The 19,893-nt window shown below is 49.7% G+C and overlaps 1 protein-coding gene and 1 long non-coding RNA gene across 2 annotated transcripts in view; both read left to right on the forward strand.

Annotated features, from left to right (window-relative positions):
* The first annotated feature begins 408 nt into the window (after positions 1–408).
* Positions 409–13,344, forward strand: LOC108500691. The gene is made up of 5 exons (XR_001875964.1): positions 409–595; positions 7,349–7,481; positions 10,504–10,656; positions 12,069–12,299; positions 13,301–13,344. It is a non-coding gene; the product is annotated as an uncharacterized LOC108500691 (long non-coding RNA).
* Positions 13,345–16,701: 3,357 nt separating this feature from the next.
* The window catches only part of SPTBN1 (spectrin beta, non-erythrocytic 1), a 114,713-nt gene continuing 111,521 nt past the window's right edge, over positions 16,702–19,893 (forward strand). The window contains 1 exon segment of the mRNA XM_017821801.1: positions 16,702–16,822. The gene's annotated coding sequence lies outside the window, so the exon portion shown is untranslated.

A 19,893-nucleotide genomic window follows, 5' to 3' on the forward strand; every position in this document is an offset into this window, starting at 1 on the left:
GGCCAAATCCACAGTCCTTGATGTTCTGGTGGTGCAAAGCTTGTGTGAGCCTGGCCTGGGGTCTCAAGGAGTGATTCCCTTTCACTGAGGTCAGGGATCCAAGTCCTGACCTGCCTGTGTGGTGATTGAAGTCTGCTGTAGTGCATCCCACGATGTTCTGGGGTACAAATATGAGAGGGCAAACTCAGTCAAGCCAGACAGAGACAGAAATTCAGTAAGAGGAGCTTTTCCCAGCCTCCTTTGTTGTTGCATCCCACTTCTTTATCTGTTCTACTCACTGCAAAGCCACAGTTCCCTTTCCATGCTCTGCCCTGTTAATTTGGGTGCTGTGTAGCCTTTGCTGTTGTTGTTTCTCCTAATTCTGTTTGGTTTTATTTTTTTATTATTGTTTTTCAGCAGCCAAGGAAAACTGTCAAGTACTACGTTTATGCTGATTGCAAGTGGCAGAGCAATACCACCAAGGCCTTTGTGCCCCAGGAAATCACTGGGGCCCTTTATGGCTGCTGACTCTATTCATCTAGAAGCACCTTTTTGGAATGTTCTCCTTCCCCTGCCAGTTGTTTATTCATGCATCAACAATGAGGAGCAACTGAAGGTGAGCTTACTCTAGCACTTGTAATCTATTAAAATTAAAGAGCTGTGCTTCCAAGAATTGCACTCTCCTTCCCCAAACAGCAAAAGAAAGGACAGACCAGAGCAGAGTGTACCAGGAGATAGGATATGAACCTCCTTCAACTCCCATAATTAAATACAGAGATTCACAAGATCAAAGGGCACCTGGGTAGATGAAAAGAAAAGCCTACATGGAATGGATCCATCTCCTGAGCAGCTTCCCATGGATTAGAATGATGTGAAGCTTTATCAATCAAAGCCAAGATGAATGGCTGGGGTTTGAATGTGTTTGGGCAGAGTGCACTTCTGGCTGGAGTTGAACATAAAAACTGTGGGACTGACAGCAGTGAAACGGGGTGGGAGCTGTCCTACACCCGGCTCTCAGAGTCAGGGAGAGTCTTTCCATCAGCAGTAGGTGACACTGGGGGGAAGTTGTGCCCCCAGGATGAGTCTGAGCCAGGCTGGAGAACCACAGGGAGTGAACACCCTGGGTGCACGGGCAGGGACAGGCAGTGGGGAATCGGGAACTTTCAGCAGTGCTGAAACAAGTCCAAGCGCAGGAAAGGGCAGTGAATTCCTGATTCCTGGGAGCACTGGAGCACGGACAAACCCACACCTGGAACAGGTGGGAGTGACTCACTGGGCTTCAGTGGGAGCTGAGGCTGTTGGGCCTCTTGCAGGGGCTGGGCCAGTTTAGCAGGCATTATTTTGGGGGGCACCAGTGAGAGCACCTCTGCTTGCCCAGGGAGTGTTTTCCAGTGCAAGAAGGCTCTTGTTCCTGTTTTTGAGTTTTCCCACAATGCCAGCCGGTTTCAAGGCACTTCAGCATCCCTCAGAACAGCCCTTGAGCTTCAAGGAGAGAAGGATCTGAGGCCAATAAGCAAAGTTTAGAGGAACAACACATACTTGACTTTGTTATCGTAAATTATCCCACACCCTTCCTACGACACAAGTTGCCATCCCGGTGCATCTGCAGGGTAAACACGTGTCCATAATAATTGAGTGCTTATGCCCTGCTTTGTTAAGCCCTGCTCTGGTTCAGAAGTCACCAGGGGTAAGTAACCCTCCTGGAGCCAAGCAAGGTGATTGTACCTCATTTACATTTCAATGTCTGCACTGCTCTTCCAGTTCCCAGCTCCTTTATGGAATGGTGATGGTATCTGGGGACTGGGAACAAGAGGGACCTGAAGGCCTGTGTCTGTTTACTGAGCAATTTCCGTGGCAATTAAAAAATCACATGGCTTTGAATTTACGTGGGACCCTTGAAAACCTTCTCCTCAGAGGTGTAAGCACTTCCAGCCTTGCTGCCTTGCCCTATTCCTGATTTCCATGCACACTTTATCCCTGGGAGTGTAGGAAAACGTGTGTGTGCAGTGTCCTGGTGGTCCAGCCTCTGGTGCCACCCTGAAGGATCTGGCTTGGCTGTGGTGTGAGTGATCTGGCAGGTCTGTGCTGAATCTCTGAACAATATCAGAATATAATTGATATATAGAATAGCAGCTAGCAATGAGAACAGATTGCCATGCAAGGAGCGGGAATGTTAAGGTTGGCAGAACTTTATGGAACTGAGATGACAAATTGATTACTAGGGCTTGCTGCTAACTTAGAGCAAATTAATCTTCAACACTTGGCTAGGCCTTTGCTGGTCTCAGAGGAGCTGGATATCCATCCCAACATCCATAACCCTCAAAGCCCATGGACCGGTGCTGCTGGTTGGGATGAGGGAGGGGTCACTTGGTCCCTGGGAATGCTGCAGAGCCTCCCTCTGAACTCAGAGCACAAACCCTGCAGACACTGAACAGGCACATTTCGATGTGATGACAGGACATCTTATTGCAATTACTTTGGAGGGACTAAGAGGGATTTGGGAGGCTCCAAACAGTCAGGAAAAGGACGGAGAAAATTGGGTGTGGAGATCTCTCACGCATTTCCTCAGTGTTTGGTGCGTGACCGTGACTGTGACTTGTTGTGCTTGAACTGAAGTGGGAGGTGGAGGATCCCAGAGCTTTGGGTTCCAGGTCAGTCACAGGTAGATCCAGATCCGCAGAGGGCATTCACATTGGGTGAGCCCCCTTTGTTCCACCTTTTATTTAGGATCCCAAGGCCTGCTCTCAATTCCTAGGCCATTTTTCACCGACTCTGCTGTTTCTTACCAAGCCATAGGTTTTGTTTTTTTTTTTTCGCTCTGCAGGTGGGTTAAATATCATTTACACTAATTTCTTTCTCTCGTGGCTGTTAGAATAACTTGGCCTCCTCCATTAGACAATGCTTGGGTATTAATTGCAGGGTGATTAGTTTGCTCAGAAGTGTTCCTTGTTTGCACAGCTGAGCTGTGCATCTCAGGAGATGGTAAATAAATGCTGGCAAATATCAGAGATGGACTTCCAGGCATAGCAATCCATGTACATTGGTTCTCTCTGGAAAAGGGAGGGCAGAACAGTTGGTTTTGGTTAAGGAAAATTCTTTCTAGCACCACTGGAGGTGGGCAAAGGAGCAATTTGGGGTGAGAGCCACAGGGCTGGCTTTGAGCAGGGTAAAAATACCCAAAGGAGCTTGATGTGGCCGAGCATTTCCTGAACAGAGCTGCAGGAGAGGGGAGCATCTGGTGGGATTAATTGCCTGTGATGTTCTGGAGGTGGTGGCTGAGTGGGAATGGCTGCAGCAGAGCAGAGATGAGAAGGGTGGGAACAGGTTTGGTTTTCCTCAAAAACTAACTGGTAGAGCATCTCAAAACTGCTCGGAGGAAAACCCACGTGCAGAGATTGTCTTGAGACACCGACATCTCCCAAAAGCTTCAGTTGCTGAGAAAACATATTATGGAAAGTTAAGGTGTCTGTGCCAAGAACTGACACAGACACAGTGTCTGAGGCTCCCAGTTCCCCTTTTCCAGTAGCTTGTGAGTGTCAGATTTGAACTCTTCAGATGAAGCATCTTGCCCTCGGTGTCAGACCCAGGTTGAACTTGGGTTAACTTTGAACAAAGGCACTTCAGCTCTTCCTCACAACCGAGTGTGTCCCACATTATATGACATTTTTTATAGATTGGTTAAACTTTATTGACTCGCTGTTCAGGAAGGCAGTTACCACAGATGTGTGATTTGTCATTCTGTGAAAGTATCACGAATTTAGACACTGTAAAACCTCAGTAACACCACCACCTACCAGGGAGAGGCTTGTTAGAGTTCTTCTGTGGGCACGGAGCACGTTCTGGCACGGAAATCCTTCCTCCAATTCCTGCTCCAGGGACAAAATCTGGGAGGTATAAAGTGCAGGGAAGCACCATTTCCTGCCCTCTCACTGCTCCCCAGTGTGGGAGGGAAAAAGAGAGGGCTGAGTGAGCTTAGCTGGGATGGAAGGAAGGAGGGAAGGAGACAGCACTTTTAGGGATGTATGAGTGCAGGGTGAGGTCTGGTGGAGTGGAATTTGGTGGGTCAGCATGGCTGAAACAGGTTTCATGAAGCCTGAGCGTGACCAGATAAACAGGGAGAGAATGGAAGCCAAGTGATGAGGATGAGTGGTGAGGGTTAGGGAGCACCAGGAAAAACAAACCAACCCAGACACCAGCAAAGAGATGAGAAATGCAGAGTTAAGAGCGGAAAGGAAAGGTGGGGAGAAACCACGGTACCTACTTGTTGCTGTTAGGGATCACTTTTCCTGGAGGCAGACAGGAGGCTGGGGCCCACTGGGAAAAATAGTGTGTAATAGTTCATCACACTGAAATTGTGCAATCCACGGAGGGGGGAGAGGGCTGAAAACTTCCATCAGAGGAGCAGTTTGGTGTTTTTTATTTGTTCTGAGGGGGTTTTGTGTTTTCAGTGAGGAGGGTAAGTAATCACTGCAGCAGTGTAAGAGGCTGCATGAGTGAATAATTAATTCTTCTCCTCTTGGAGCCCCCAAGTCTCTGAGGAAGACAAACCTAAACCAAGATGTAATCCAGTTTACCCAGAATTTATTGCTGGTGAAAGAAATGAGGGATGTTGTGGCCTATGTAAGAGGGGAGGGAATTCAGGCAATTATTCCTAGTTAGGGAGTCTCTGTTCCTTTGATTCTGGCATTTCCACCTCTGCTGTGCTTGGCCACCTCTTCAGTGCTGTTCCTTGTGGAGTCAGGTCAGCTGCAGACAGGAGCAGAAGAGCTGTCCCTGCCTTGGTGGCAGCTCACTCGGGTGTGTTGGCTCCTGTCTGTGGCGCCAGCCTGGCCTGGCAGTGTGGACAGCACTGGAAAAGCCAGAGAAGGGATCATCCAGGGAGGGCCCAGGTCTCCCCTGGAGTTCCAAGGTTGACAGGGGCCAGATGATTCTAGAAAGTGCTTTTGCCTCTGTGCCTGCTTGGTCCCATTTCCAGCCTTCCCTGCTGAAGGGAAGCTGATCCTGTTTTCCAGGCAGATGCTTGTCCGTGGGGACAGGGAAGTTCTCCTGCAGCAGTGAGTGATGTGATGCAGGAACAGGGGGCAGAATAGGAAAGACTGGTGGAAGAGAAGGAAATCTCATTTTTCTGCCAAACGTGATGCCTTGAAGTATGCCTGGATCAACGAAATAATTTGGGAAAGCACTGGAAAACCTGTGGGGGGAGTGCTGGCCTGCAGGCTCTGAGTGGTGGCACAGATGACACGGGGATCTTGTCTGGGGCCTCAGCATAAAACCCAGAGCCTGCTGGCGTTCTGGGAAGGGGTGGGAAGTCCCAGGCTGTGTCTTGGGTGGAGACCTGTTGGCTCTGAGGAGTGGGAAGCAGTCCAGGGGGCTGGGGCCAGCTCCATGGCCTCTGCTATCTCCTGGCACGGAGCTCCCTCCTCCCGGCTCCTGCAGCCAACACGGCTCCCTTGCCGCACCCGGGACAAACAGGGGGGTTTGCCTGGAAAATCCAGCCAAAGCTGGCTGGGATTTTAAGAGATCTCTGCTGGACTTAGAGGAAAAGATGTCCTGATTTCTGCAGAAGCCGGGGGGAAGTTCTGCTGAGCCCCTTGGCTGGTGCAGAACCGCTCCGAAGCAACGCCAGTGAAAATCTGGGGAGTGCCAACACAGTGTGGAAACCCCACTGTGCTGCTTCTGCATGGGCCACCATTTGGGCTGGATTTTTGGCTAAGCCTTTAGAATTGGGAGAGCTGAAGAGGTGCAGAGAGAGGGAAGGGAGGGCTGTGGCTGAAGGGCTGTCAGAAGAAGGATCAAACACAGGTCTGGGTGTGCCTTGAGAGAAGCAGCCCTCTGGGATCCTTTCCACTCCCATTTCTCTCAGAGTTCAAGGCACTGGAAAGGCAGACTCTCTTTTGGTTTTTGTCCCTGCCAGTTTTCTGAGGAGATACACAGTGAAACTGTGCTGAGACATGGCAGGCTGTCACCTGGGAGCACCTCTCCCCCTTTCAGCTCTTCTGGATTCCAGATAATTCCATTTCTGTGCACACATGAGGGAGATTTTGTCCAAGAAACTGGCTGCGGCTCCCAAATCCAGCCAGGACTGTGAATGAATATTTACAGCTCTTGGAGGGTTCTCCCCGTGATGGTGCATTCAGAGCACACAAACATTTTGCGGAACACATAAAAAATCGTCTTAAAATCACTTTTTCATGCCACAAAAATCTTGCTCCTTTTAAGTTCAGGCAAGGTGTTAATATCCTTGGCTGACTGGAAACCTCTCAAATACCTTTGACATCTCTCTTGGCTGTGCTTCCTGCTGGATCTGCCAAGCATTCTTTCGATGTCAAGGCCTGGATTTATATGCTGGAAAGCGCAGGATATTTTGAGGGCACGGAGTTAACCAGGTTTGCACAAAATGTCCCGGTTACGTAAAAGTCATATTTGAAAACGAAATCGATGCCTTATGGAAAACCCTAAGGATGGAAGCAGGGAGAGAAGCAGATACAAGCCCAGGCCTGGCTTTGCAGGAGTCTCCACCCTCCTGTGCTTTGACCACGACCCAGGAGGTTCACGGGCACCATTGCAGCCCTCACAGCTTAAAATCCCCAAATTACATCCTCCTGGAGAGGAGGGAGATTTGAATCCTGTGAGACTGAAGAAAAAAAGAAAGGCAGGTGAATTTCTGTATTTGCCTTTCAGGGGTCTTGGATGCATTTTTTAAAGCTAAAAAAGACAATAAACTTTATTTTTTTCTTTGCTGGGTAGAACAGCACAGCCTGTCAAGAGATCTGAGCTCTGAAACATTCTTATTCTTCTGATTTATCGTTTGACTCCGGGAGCAGGGATTTCAGAAAAAAAAGGTCAAGTGTCTTAAAATCCCTGATAAAACGTGAGTATGTGTATAAGGAAGGAAGAAATTGAGACTTTTAACTATTTTAAAAAAAATTTACACTAAAAAAATAATTGTTTCTGAGATCTGATGGCAAATAGCAAACAAACAGTCTTTTTGGCACCTTTACAGGCACAGAGAAAATGTGAATACCTTAAAAGATGGAAGCTCGTGGTGGGGCCCCAGAGGTTCTGAAGTACAGGGGTTTTACCTGTTGTCATTACGTGCACAAATCAAGTATATTTGTGATACCTTTATCATAGCTTAGTTAGTGGAGAATAAGATATTTCCAAACAACTGCCCTGGAATGGGAACTGAGGTTATTCTTGGTTTTCCTGAACTGGTCTGATTGGAACCTTTGATGAACTTTAAAAAAATATATTGAATATACCTTTACAGAAGCAGATATGGATTATTGCTAAGTAAATTCCATAATGGAAAGTCTCCATTTTTAGATGGGTGTGGGTCCACCTGGAACATGTCTTTGTTTATTTGTAGGGTTGTTTCCTGCTTTTCCTTATCACAAACTTCCAGCTGGGAGTTAAGGAGGCACCTGTGACGTCACCCAGACTGAGGGATGAGAAGAGACCTTTGTGTCCGTGCTTGGAAGGAGCTGGAAAACCATCCAGAGGTATGTGGACTTCAGCTTCCCTCCTTCAGCTCTTAGTTCAGCTCCACTGAAACACGGGATAAGAGCAACAACAGCCCTGGACAATTTCACAGGGATTTTTAGCCTGGTTTCCCGTGGAATTACACATCTGGGTCTTTGCTTCCCCAGTTTGGAGCTGCTGACTGAAGTCAACACTTGCACTTTTAACAATAATAATGAAGTTCTTACCAGTTTCCTGAAAAGAGGAGTTCAGGGAGTTCAGAGCTGGATTTGCACATTTTCCCTTTTGCCCCGGGTAAATCTTTGGATCCTTTACCCATTCCTCCTGCCTGAGTTCTCTGAGGGGTTTTTGCTGAGGATTTAGGAATAATAAATGGCACAGAATTCAGCGTTCTGCTTGAAGAGGAAAGTAAGTCTTTATTTGCATTGACCTATCAACAGGTGACTTGAGTGTTAAAGGTGAAGTGACTGAAGTGTCTGTACATTGTTTTTTAGGACTAGAAGGAACCTCCATGATTGTTTAGTATTTCCATGGCACAGGTCATCAAAGCTCAGGGAGGAATTCCTTCATCTAGCTGGAATTTCCTCCTGAAGCCACGGGATCACCTTCACAAATATGTTTTACTCTGGTATTTGCTAGAATTCATGAGCTCTCAGTGCGTCCCAAAGGGAATGGTCCCGATAGTTCATTACTCACAGGGGTGAAAAAACTTGCACTTTATTTGTGTTGAATTTCTCCACCATCACCTTCAGCAGGTGGATCTGGTGCTTTCCTGATGGATTTGAGCCCAAAGTGTGTCCTGTGTTCAGCACATGCAGAACTGGCTTGGCCTCTGCTTGAGAAATTGGAATTCGTGCCTTGATTTGATAAATGACATACTAGAGCTAAACTAGTTTTGTACTTCTGTCTCATCCTTTCCCTGTATTAAGCTCCTTTTTGTGTCTCAAGAGTAGCCCTTAGTAGCAGGTGCAGCAATCACAGCAACAACAAAAGTAGTGTCATCCTTTTCTCCTGGAAAACAAAAGGGAGCAGGAGAGGGAGTTGACCCAGATTCCTCCCTTGTCACAATGTCAAAGTCACTTAGGAAGATTTCTGAACGTGTCAAATTTTACATTACTCTTCTTCTACCTAAATCTGTAAGGGAAACAGTGATAAAATACATTTCAGTGTTCTTTCTGTTAGTTGGGCTTCTGGAGATAAAGCATTCCAGTCTCTCCTAAGGCAGAAATCAGCCTGGCTATGATTCCCAGGGCTGATGGAGTGACCCTGCCCTTGGCACCCTCCAAGCTGCTGTCCCTGGGTGCTCCCAGCTCCATGGGAACACTCTGCAGGGGGCAGTTTACCCATGTGCATTCATCTGGACCAGGGAATTTAAAAATTACTATTTTTTAAGCATGGATCTGAACCTGGATCTTTTTTTCCCATCTTGGCCTCTTTGGGATCTGCTGTTCCCAGCAGAGAACGCTCCGGGCTGCTTTCCTGGTTCTGGGTCAGTAAAGAGCAGCAAGTGTGGAAGTGGTAAAAATGGGAGAAAAATGGGTGAGATGAGACCAGAACTCCATGGGAGAACAGACCAGGAGACTCCTGAGTGCCCAAAGAGCAATAAAGGAATTATTGCCATCACCACCCTTGGACAGCTCGGCCCAGCAACGGTGAGAGCTCCAAGCCATGTACCAAATTAAAAGTTGATTGAACAGTGAGTCTGGGTTATCTCAGCTGTCCCAGAGTTAGAGCTTCCCTGGGAACACACCTTGGTCCTACAGAACACACAGCAAGTGTAGCAGGGTCAGTTGGTTCATGATCTGAAGGACCACGATAACAGAGCATGTCTGGGCTTCTGATCCTTCAGGGAGCAAGATTTTTTTTTTTTAATACATTTTTCCCCTCAATGCTCCATTAATGTGCCTTATTCTGGCTCTTGGGATTCACTCTAAAATGAAACAAAAAGTCACCAAAAAAAAAAAAAATCTGCATTTTCCGTCATATTCCTCTGCAGTCACAATTAACCCTTGTTTTCCTTTCCTGTTGTGCACTATAAACACAGAACTTGCGTTCCAAGTGGAAAGTGCACCCTGAATTCTTCCACCTGAATTGGAAGGATGTGGATGACTTTCTCTGTTCTCACCGTGGAGCTGATCCAAAGCTCAAGGAAGGAAACTTCCAGCAGGCGTTGGCCTGTGTGTCACAGACACTTGAATGACTTTCTGCCCACGGTGGGAAAACAGAATTTTCCATTCTCTTATTTTCTTTTCTAAAAGGACATGCAGTATGTACTGGGGCATTTTTTAAATTATTTATACAACTGTATCCTGACAAGCTACAACTTCCTCCCGTGTAAACACAGCTCCTGTTTGTTTCTGGAGTGGGGAGCTGTGTTTATAAGGTTGGGGAGGGACCACAATTACTGTGGGCTGTGCTTTTCCAGAAATCCCCCCCTTTATTTTCTCTACAAACTTTGGGACCTTCTCCTTCTGTGGGTTTCAGATCCTTGTACCACAAAATATGTTTAGTGTAACCCATGGCTTTGTTTTTGTTCAACACTGCACCCAATTCCTGCATCCTCAAATGTCCCAAGGAAGATCCAAACGTTGTGACTTCAATATGGATTTTAAATAACTGTAGACATTTTCCAGTGAGCTCCAGGGGAAAGTTGCAATCACAAATCTTTACCGGTGTATTTCAACTGGAAATTCCAGCACCAGACTCTTTTTGTCCCGTGTTAAAGGCAGTTTTTCCATTCTAGGCTTCCATTTCCTAAAGGTGATGAAAGCACTGAGGTGTAAAGGAACCTCGAATGTGAATGCAGGGGGGAAAAAAGTCAAATTCTGGTCTGTCAGGTGCTTAAAAATGTTCATCTCTTGGCTGAGAAAATCACTGTGCTGTCCCCTGTGTTTGTTCTGTTTTCCACAGACAGCACAAAGGCCCCGAAAGTACTCAGGGATAGGGAAAACCAGCAACCTGTGACTGTACAGGGTCTATTCCCATCAACTGCCCCACTTCTCAAACTTTCCTGAGAGTCATTTTGGTATTTTCTTCTCTCAGATACCAGCCTTTTGTATGAAACTGGATTGCCTGCAAATTCAGAAAGCTCTGGATGTTTTTTTGTGAAATCCCAACCTCAGTTTTGCCTCAGAGGATCCCGTGTGGGTTTGGAACTGCTGCTTCCCTGGGACCAGAGCAGACATGGATTTCCAGGTGAGTAAGAATAAGTATGCTGGGTGGGTCCTTGGGGAAAGATCAGCTTGTTTGGCTCTGTAAAAATCACATTTTTCCTCATGAAAATAACCTGGATAAGAAGTCATAACCTCTGAAATTGAGGTGACTACTCAGTTAACTGGAAATAAAGCTCCAGGAGACAGGATTCCTGGAGAGGAAGGATGCAAGAGGCATCACCTGCTGTGCAAGTTTTGCTCCGGTTTTTCTGACTTTGTTTTTGCTCCTAGAGGGAGAGTGGATTAAACAATAGCCCTCCAACTTGTTCTAGGCTTTGGGAATAACATCCACCCTGGAAGACAGGAATTTAAAGCATCGTGACCTCTGGCTAGTTGTAATAAAGATAAAAGTTGAGAGTAAGAGCCCAGGAAACTATCCCACAATTAAGATTTAATTCTGCAATTCAACATTCCCCCTCAGCCATCCACTCATTCTGCTTTGTGATGGAATATCTGACAGATGGCTGGGATCCTCTGGGCATGGATAAACTGTTATTATCAGAATATTAGCAGGCTTTTAAACCTTCCTCCTGCCTTAGCTGGTGTTGCTAATGAGGCACCAATCTTCCCTCCAGGGTTTGGTACCTTTACAAGTGGGTTTTCAAGGGAGCAGGGAAAGTGCTGAAGTAAATGTTGTAGGTACAGCCTGGCAGGAGGAAGATTTCCCTTCATAGCCTTTCTGCAAAAGGCTAAATAGTCCTCCTGGTTCTTTTCCCCTTGTGCAAACAAGGTGTTTGGACCTTGAATTCGAGAATTTAGGAATAAACTTCGAAAAGCTTTTAAAATTACCCCAGAAGTAGAGGGGAGAGGATGTTCTGCAGAGGACTGCTGCTCCAGAACAAGGAGCAGGAAGGTATGAAATACCAGATGCACTGCTTTGGGTTTCATGCAAGGCACTATTTATAGGGTGATCAGTGAAACTGCTCCAGACTGCACTTATAAATAGATGAGCCCACGTTTCCCTCCTGTGCCAGAACTCTCCCAACTGCAGTTCCATGATTCTCTTATTGTTTTGCTGAACGTTGCTGGTGGCTTGTGGACCCATGGCTGGGCAGGGGTGGGGGCTGATAAAATTGTATTTATCAATAGATTCCCCTTCCTAGTTGGCAGATGCTGCATGGACAGTGTATCCAGCCCCACTCTGGGAGTGGTGAGGGAATTTGGGGTCTGTTGCCTGTGCACAGACGAGACTGATGACACTTGAAAACCAGACCTGGGGTTTCTAAGACACTCCAGGACTTTTGCCTGCAGTTTGAAAGTCAGGTTTTATGAAAGGATGACTTGCTGTTTGTGGAACTCTGAGGAAATCCTGCAGGCCATGCCTTAAGCCCTTAAAATCTGCTCTGCTTGGCTGCTTTTGACTTTGTTTGTTTGTTTGTTTTTTCCTTTGGCCAGATCCTTTCTAACACAGAATTATGGCCCTGGGAGCTCTTTGCCCACCAGACACTGAGAGAGTGACACCCAAAGCCATCATTTGTGGGATTCAATCTGGGAGTTCACCATCAGTGACTGCACCTGGATGGGGTTCCACTGGTGTCTGACACATCCCTGCACGAGGTCCAGCTGCCTGGAACTGAATGAGGGATCACAGCCTCAGGAATTCCACCCCAGCGTTATTGGAGCAAGGTAATCACCACAGAGAGCACTTAAAAATCTAGTTATGCTGGTGGGTTCTTGGAGCATGTGCTGATGTCTTAACCTGACCTTCACCCAGCTTCAGGTTCTATAGGAAAAGTGGCCATAATGTCAGAGAAGTGAATAGAATCTCAGAGCCAGGAATTTAACTTTGTTCCCTGTAGTAGTTAATGGACTAATGTACGTGACAACTTTGTTTTGTCACATCACACAGACTGTCCAGTGTGTATTTTTCACAGAATCCCAAAAAGGCTTAGGTTGATGGGACCTTAAAGTTCATCTCATTCCACCCCCTGCCATGGGCAGGGACACCTTCCCCTATTCCCAGGTCGCTCCAAGCCCCGTCCAGCCTGGCCTTGGGCACTTCCAGGGATGGGGCAGCCACAGCTTCTCTGGGCAACCTGTGCCAGGGCCTCCCCACCCTCACAGGGAAGGATTTCTCTCTTGATATCCCATCTAAACCTACTCTCTGTCAGCTTAAAAGCCATTAAATTTCTAATTAGCTGCATTTCTAATGCACCCAGAGGAAATGGAGGGGTAAAACTATGGTGAAGCACAAGGGAAGAGGATGTTTGGCAACAAGGGGAAAAGGTTTTTGCAGAGAATCGTGCAGATTTTCTTGGGACAGATAAACACTGAGGCTTTTGGACACCTTCCCTCCCCATTTCCCTTTTGGTGCCCACGAGGAAAAGCCCTGGTGCATGGACACCTTTAACCCCTGGGGTTGAGCCTCAAACTGCTGCACCACAGAAGAGGCTTTAAGAGGGGCAAAAACTTTACTCTGCATCCTCTGGGATTGGATTTCTTTGTAGCCATCCCCTGTGACTGGGTCCTTCTGTGTGGAGCCCCCAGGACACGAGAGCAGGTCCCAAGGCATTAATTTAATTTTTAATGCACTGCCTCACACACGCTGGAGGTGTCTGCAGGGATGGGGTGGTAGGGCTGGCCCCAGCCCCTGCCAGCTTTCACTAATGCTTCCTGTCCCTCCACAGGGCCTCCTGCCAGGGCTCCTCCCGGCCTGGGGATGCTGGCAGGGCAGCAGGAAAGCCATCTTGCCTTCACACTGTCAGCGTTTCCACCACTGACTCCGGTGGCGTGGGAAGGAGGCAGCAGCTGGCCAAGGCCAAGCCTGTGTAAGTGCCCTGTGCTTGAGTCATTTTCCAGGGTTTGGGATGTTGGGCACGAGGAGAAATAGGCCTGAAGCTCGTGGGAGCTGGTGGTGGAGAAAATGGTTGAGAACAAATGCTGTGGGCATGGGGTAGGCACAGAGCAGTAGAATAGAGAAATAGGATTTTCTCAGCCAAAGAGTATGGCCAGACCTCTGATGTGCAGCCTGAGAGTGGAGTTACTAAGGGTCTGCATGTCCCTGCTGGCTCTTCCTTCCAGCAGAAGCCCTTCCTCTGTCTCACACACATTCCCTGTGGCAGAAGACTGCCAGATACTGTGCCTGGAGATACCTGGCTGAGGGTTAATTCCTGAGGCAGAGCTCTGGGCTGGTCAGCCTTGGGAGCTGGTTGTGGAGAGCAGGGGAACCAAGGGTGATAATCAGGCACGTTTCTGTTTGCAGTGGCTGTTGGGAAACAGAAATATCCTGGGAAATGGATCCCAGGGAATGCTTTGCTATGAAGTGTTGCTGAAGGTAATGGTGTAACAGTGCTGGGTGTAACCCAGATGATGAGGAGAAACAGAGTTCTGTGAGGAAATGTTTGTGCCAGAGGAGCTTCCAGGCACCTTGTGCACATAGTGAGGAAGCTGAGTTTTCCCTTCAGGCAGGTTGTTGCCCATCTTTGATTTTCCTCTCAAGAGCCTGGCCAAGTCTGCCACGAGACAGAGCAGCAGTCTGGGTCTGTGCCTTTGAGCCGTGCTCTGTGTCTGCAGCCAGGAGTGAGGGGTGGAGGGCAGGTGTGTCTGGTGGGAGGAACGTGCCTCAGTCACACTGGGAACCTGTGGAACTGGAACGCTGGTAGCAGAGGGCTCTTCCAGTCTGGTGGTACAGCCAGGAAGGATTTCATTGCAGTGTGAGTTTCTTGGTGTGTGTCTTCCATGTTCTCAGAAATTGCCACCGTCCTTCAACAGAGTTTTTTGAGTTTTAGTACTGCCTTGGCAATTGTGACTCTTAGTATCTCATCTAGATGTGCTGCTGTTGTTTCTGCTTGGAAGCACCTTGTGCAAACTCAAATGTGGCCCTTGGGGACGTGGTTTAGTTGTGGTGGGTTAATGGTTGGACTCAATGACCTTAGAGGACTTTTCCAACCTGAACAAGTCTACCATTCTAATTTTGTTTCATTTTATTTTTAGAAGTGCATTAGATTATTTCAACTAGGATTTATTTTTAAGTTCTCTCTCAGAGTGTTTGCCTTTACATACCTGTGCAGTGTTTTCCCCTTGGAGAAGGTGTCAATATGCACATGGATATATTTCTGTGGGATGAGCATCAGACTATATTATTGAGTGCAGTGGCTTAGTAGGTTTTCAAAACTGAAAAAAAAAAACAGATTAAGTCCATATTTTCATGGGCAAAATGTGTGTAAGGGAAAAAGCCTTGGGCTTCCCAAAGTAACTACAAAGTAACAGCAGAAGGGGAATGACTTTGCCCAACTTGTTGCTTCCCCTTTCACTTCATTTAACAACAATTTCTACCATACCCATTCATCCCACCCCTTTCAGCTTGGTTAGTTGAGAGGGAATGTGGCCATCAGTGGGAACAACCTGTTTGTCTAACTGGGATTACTCACTGATATTGGGAAGTGCTGGTAATTAACCTGGTAATTACTCCCAGATGAGTTGTCACCAAGCTGGAGGTTTGGGCTTTGTAACTCTGTGAGTGGAAGGTTCATGCTGAGAATACAGACAAATAGGTTCAGTAATTTTCAAAAATTAAACCATCATCCTTTCTGTCAAGGCTGGAGATGCTGCTTTTAACCATCAGCAGCAAAATGTCTGCACCTGCCCCGTTCTTTACCAAATGTGGGCTCTGTAAAAAGAAGAAAATGACTGTTGATAACTGGGATAACTGGTTGGAGCCCACAATGCCCCTGCTATTCTGGTTCTAGCTTCTCTAGGCGTTCATTCCTACCCAGTTATTTCCATGGGAATCAATGGCCCACCCCTCTTTGAGCTGTGGGGGTTAAGACAGACACAATCCTAAAATACGCGGCATGTTCTCGCTCACTCCCAGACACTGCAATCTTCTGTCCCTGCCAACTTGTTTGATGGATATTAATAGTTGAGTGAAGGGTGATTTTTTAGGATGTTTCTTAATATCCTAGCATTTGAATATAAATTATATATGTATTTATACACGCATTTTTGCTGCATTCCCAAGGACTGGATATGAACCAGCACGAGTGACAAACATGGAAGTATATTCCTATCAAGGTTCTTGTAGGCTTCCTGGTGACAGAACATTTCAAAGAGCCTTTCTGAGTGCCAGAGGAGCTTTTCCCAAGTTCGAGGGGCTTAGTCCATTCAGACTCCCACTGGAAATCAGGCGTCTGAGGAGCTGTAGGGAGGTGACTCTGGGGGAGCAGTCTTGGAAACCAATGGAGAACAAAATATCCAAAAGAGCCAGGCTGATAATTCTGACAGGCTGAAAATGAAGCAATATTCCAGAGATTACACCAGGAAGTGGATATTAGTAACTTTGGCAAAGCATCTGAGTGTGGAGGGGCAGGAGCCAGATAAGGAGTTTGAGACAGGCACAGAGGAGAGGAACTCCAGACGGCAATTAAAGAGTCAGGAGTGAGTGCGGGGATGAAGAGCAGGGAAAAGGGAATAATAACTAAGGAGGTGAATGAATCCCAATGGTTTGTTGATTCCTGAACAAAGGACATGGATACCACTAGTCCATAGCTGTACTGAAAGCGAGGGGTGAGGGACAGTGGACAGGAGGGAATGAGCATGGACCCGAGGAGGGTGAGGACACACACGGATGGGAGCAGAGGGACCAGGATTAGCACAGGAAAGGTGAAGCAGCAAAGTCTGCCTCTGACCTTGGCAGTGGGAGAGGGACATAGGGGAAAGAGGAAAGGCACCCTGGCTGTGGGATAGCAGTTTTCTCTGGAAAGACAGACAAAATCCTGCCCAGGAAAGGAGGAGAAGGGAAAGTGCTGCAGAAGGGCAACCGGGGTCGAGTTTCAGGGGTTGCGTTACACTGTCAAAGGGAGGCTGTTTATGTGGGAAGGTGGCAGGACTGGAGCGGGAGAGGATGACTGCAGTGGAGGAAGTCTAAGCCGGGATGGGGTTTCCACCAGGAATGACAGAGCAGCGGGAGGGAGAGCAGCACTAGAGGAAATGGATGCTGGGGGCGAGCCAACATTGTCTTTGCGACAGGAGCGGGTGTCAGAGGAGGAGGGGCGAGAAGGCTGGAGAGACCCAATAACCAAATAAATGTTCGGGAGAAGGGAAGGCGAGCCGGGAGCGGCTGGATAACACCCGCGGGAGGCTGTGGGAGCGCGGGCCGGCGGAGGGGCAAGACCTGGCGTGAGCGCAGGGCAGGCCCCGCAGCAGCACAGGTGAGGGTGCCCGGGGGATGCGGGGAGATGCGGCGGCCGTGCCGAGCCCCCCGCGCCGCAGAGTCCACAGGGCAGGGATGCGGGGCCGTGCCGAGCCCTCCGCAGGGCAGGGATGCGGGGCGAGGGATGATGCGGGGCCGTGCCGAGCCCTCCGCAGGGCAGGGATGCGGGGCGGGGGATGATGCGGGGCCGTGCCGGGCCCTCCGCAGGGCAGGGGCGCGGGGCGGGGGCTCCCGCGCTGTCCCCGCCCCTCGCTCGCCCCTCTCTCCGCGCCGGGCGGAGCACACGCAGCGCAGCGCCGGGGGCTGCGGGCACCGCCGGCACCGCCCGCCCTCCGCACCGAGCGAGAGCCGCGCCGCACGCAGGTAGGGCCGGCCGGGAGCCGGGCACCGGGAGCCGGGCACCGGGAGCCGGGGGTGAGCGCCGGGCGCGGAGCGGGGAGCGCGGAGCGGGCCCGGCGCTGTCAGACGCGCGGCGGCCCCGCCCTGCCCGGCCCTGCCCGGCCCTGCCCTGCCCCGCGGGCCCGGCCCGTCCCCGGGGGCCGCGGCCGCCGCCCCTGCCCCTCTCCCTGCCTCGCTCGCTCCCTCCGCCGGCCGGAGCCGCCCGCGGAGCCGCCCCCGCGCAGCCGCACGCCCGGTGCGGTGCGGAGCGGAGCGGTGCGGTCCTGTCCTGCTGCCCTGCGCTGCTGCCCCGGAACGCACGTAATGCCCGAGCGCTTCGGGAGCCGGGGCGGGGGGCGCGGGCACTGACAGCGCGGCCCCCGCGGGGCTTTGTGTGCGGGAGCGCTGCGGGGCTGCGGGCGGGGGTGCGGGGCTGGGTGCGGGGCTGCGGTCCGGGAGCCGCCGCTTTCCCCCGCCTTTCCCCGCGGCCAGGGCTCCCGCAGTGAGCGGCGCGATGCGTGGGGCGGTTCGGCCGCTCGGGGCTGGCTCCGCTCTTAGGTGGGTACAGGCCTGATTTAACAAAAAAAATATGGCAGACTTGTGCTAGAGACACAGACTGCAGCAGCGCTGAACGCCGCGCTCAGGGCACCGCGGCGGCGGGGTTAGTCAGGAGCTGATGTTTTTCCTCTCGGAGCGATAATACAAAAGCAGAGCGAGCGCTGAATTTGTGATGTTGGTGTCTTAATCGCGAGTAAAATTGTTTAAAGGTGAGTAGTGATCTGCATTTCTGTATCGTACTCAGCGTTGTCTGTGGGTATAAATGCTAGGTGTTCAAAACCAGGAGCAGGATTGCAGGGAGAGGGAATAAACTGTCAAGATCCGGAGCGTTCTGTACATCCTTCGACCTCTATTGACAGGATACGAGCATTATGAAACCTGCTCACTGAGCAGTTCGGGAGAAAGACTGGAATTCCCGCAGCCCGGCATCCGCTGACAGGCATCTCGGGAAACAATGCTCCCCGGAGCCGGGGCTGGGGAGGCAGGGCATGGAGGGGAATCTGTTCCGAGGGATATCAGCCGTGTGAAAATGTCAGGGGAGGCTGTGACTCCTCGGGCCATTGCAGGAGGAAGGACTTGCATACGCTCAGCAGGCTCTGGAGAGAGAGAGAGACAGGAGATGAAAATGCAGTGGGATCAAGGGCTGGGAAGGTGGGTGACGGCAGTGAGATGTGGTTTCTAAAGAACTGATATTACCCTTCGGAATTCTGGTTTTTCTCTCTGTCTGTTGGTAACGCAGAAATGGCTGTAATGATGCCTCCATGACTTAGCAGTGGTTGTGGGGTCGTGGGGAGGGACTGGGGGCTGGCTTCATGTGTCACAACCAGTGCTGGATAAGCAAAAAAAAAAAAAAAAAATAGAAGGGAATATTCTGTTATTTCATGCAGTAGCATAACCACGGAATTACCAAGGAGCTCAGGGTCTGGAACACCACTCGTTTGGGTTTGTCTGTAATGCAGGTTAAGTGCAGCAAATGACACTCACTAAAGCAGGATGCAGCATTTTGGGATAAAATAGCAGCTCGCAGCAGTTGTGTGGCAAAAGGCGTCAGAGGTGCTGTTTCATCTCTGTGGTGGCACCGATCCTGCAGCTTTTGGGATTGCTTGCTGTGTGTTCCTGAGCCCTGCCTGCACCCAGGAGTGAGCAGAGAGGGGTGAGCCCCTCACGTTACGTGTGTGTGAGCCCGGGACGCTGCCCCTGGGCAGCACAGACCGTTTCATGGAAGATGTCTCCTCTTCCTTCATCACACGTAAAATGGAATCAGCTGAACCCCCTGTATGGGATGGGCCTGGAATGCTCGTGTGCATTACGTCACCTGACTAAGGATTTATTTTTCATGTGGGTCAGTTACAGCATTTCACATCTGTAGTTGGATTATTAAATTATTGTATTTCATTAGCAAGGAGTGCCTGGACATCTTCTGTGGAGCACGGAGGGAAAGCTCTGTTCATGCAGATGTTTAAGGCTCGGGCTGCAAAAGTTATTTAGCCCCTTAATCTCTATAGGCACCTAAATTCCTTAGTCATCTGATCTGGGCACAAGTGCACAACCAGGACAACAGTTTGTCATTGCCCGTTAGCCATGAGTCAGCTCCTAAATCCTGCCCAGGCCGGTGGCTGTGGCCACAGGCCTCCTGCTCCCTGTTTCCTGGGTCCAGGAAAACCTCTGGAAGTGGTGGAGCCCCAGGGGATGGATGGGGGAGGAGCCCCCAGCACCCCTGGGACACTGGGGGGTTGCGTAGGAGAGCTGAGCCTGAGAAATCCTGGTTAGACCAGGCCTGTGCTCGTGGTAGGAACTGTGTGGATCCATAAGGGATTTTCTGGCACACCAGCCTTGGGCTGCTCCTGTTCCCAGCTGATGGAGCTGCCAGCACGTTGGACCCTTCCCTCTGGAAGCTCCTGGCAGCTTTCCCAAGTCAAACCAGCAGGAATCTGGCCTAGAGATATTAAATGTGAAAATCTGGTTGCCTCCTCTTGCTTTCTAGTGCCTTTCCACCTTGGAAATCACCTCGTGTTGGGCTGTGCTCACCAAACACCACTTGTCTGGTGGAGCAAGTGTTGGAGTCACATGGCACCGAGGGGGGTGTGAGCCCTGCTCTGCAGAGCCTGTGGCAGAGCCTGCTTTCCCCAGTGC

The sequence above is a fragment of the Lepidothrix coronata genome, unplaced genomic scaffold (assembly GCF_001604755.1).
Source record: "Lepidothrix coronata isolate B3197 unplaced genomic scaffold, Lepidothrix_coronata-1.0 Scaffold92, whole genome shotgun sequence".
In the NCBI taxonomy this organism is placed as follows: Eukaryota; Metazoa; Chordata; class Aves; order Passeriformes; family Pipridae; genus Lepidothrix; species Lepidothrix coronata.